Genomic DNA, 1388 nt, shown 5'->3' on the forward strand with positions numbered 1-1388 from the left:
CTCCGCCCCCTCTCCAATTGGGGTCATGCGACCACCACGCCGGCGAGCCACTGGGCCTGCTCCGGGTGCGGGCGGCAGCCCGGCTCCTCCCCTCTGGCTCCACGACAAAGCGAGAGAGACTCGGGTGTCTGTGACTCACCCTCCCTACCAGGAGACCAACTGTTTCTGTCACCGCTGGTATTGATGATGTTCTCTGCTCCGCTGCTTTCTGATGACATCAGATCTCTGCCATGTTGGTATCCTTTGCGAATGGCAGCATTTCGTTCCCTTTGCCGGGTGACCAAAGCAACGGGTGAGTCCTGACCGGCCCTCACAGGCCCCGTGTCAGTCCTATTGCCACTGCCCACGAAGACTCGGTTGGTATTTACCTCCACAGTACTCAGCAGGACCCGGACCGAGAAGCAGTTTCCGCGGGCTCCTTAGCCCTGGGCCAGAGCAGTTCCGGGAGCCGGAACTCGGCCGCTCCATGCTCAGTGTATGCTCTGATAAGAGCAGGTTCCAAGAAGCAGTTTCCGCGGGTTATTTAGCACTGAGCCTGAGTAATCTGTCTACAAGCCGCAGGCGAATGGCAGCCTGAAATTACCTGTTCTATGGCTGAATCCATTGATTAAATTTCTAACTTGTATCTCATGCACCAGCAGAAAACACTTCACAAACTCACCCAGCTCCTCACATCTCAGTGTGAGTAACACAGTGAGAAATTATTCTTAGACTTTTGACAATAACATAGAAAAATATCATCATTACTTCAAAATAGAGTATGCTTTCTTAGACTGAGTTCAAAAAGCACTAATCAAAAGGGAAAACACTGGTCAGTCTTAATGTATTAAAATGAAGAACTATCTATCAAAAGATACTGTTAAAAGAGTAAGAAAAACACTCAAAGCTATGAAAAATATTTGTAATACATAGAATAAAGGATTATCTTTTCTGTTTTCAGACTGACAATGTGAAATTCAGATTAACAAATTGGACTAAATATATGTAAAATTTTTACATCAATCCCTAAGATATTATAAAGCAAAAGATAAATGAAATTAGATAGAGATACTTGCAATCTATGTCTTAGGCAAAAAACTAATATGCTTAATATATAGAAAAGTCTTAACTACAAAGATCCAGAGAAAGTACTGAGGAATCCTATAGACCAAATTATATTGTCATAGAGTGTGCATGTTCGAGTATGTAACAACAAATCCCCTTATTATGTACAACTTTCTTCAATGTTCTATACTTTATATCATAGAGGTCTTTCACCTCCTTGGTTAGATTCATTCCTAGTTATTTTATGGGTTTTGGAGGATATTTTGAATGAAATTATTTTCCTGATTACTTTCTCAGCAGATTCATTGTTGGTATATAAAAAGATTACTAATGTTTGTACACTG

This window comes from Marmota marmota, unplaced genomic scaffold (genome assembly GCF_001458135.2).
Source record: "Marmota marmota marmota unplaced genomic scaffold, marMar, whole genome shotgun sequence".
In the NCBI taxonomy this organism is placed as follows: Eukaryota; Metazoa; Chordata; class Mammalia; order Rodentia; family Sciuridae; genus Marmota; species Marmota marmota.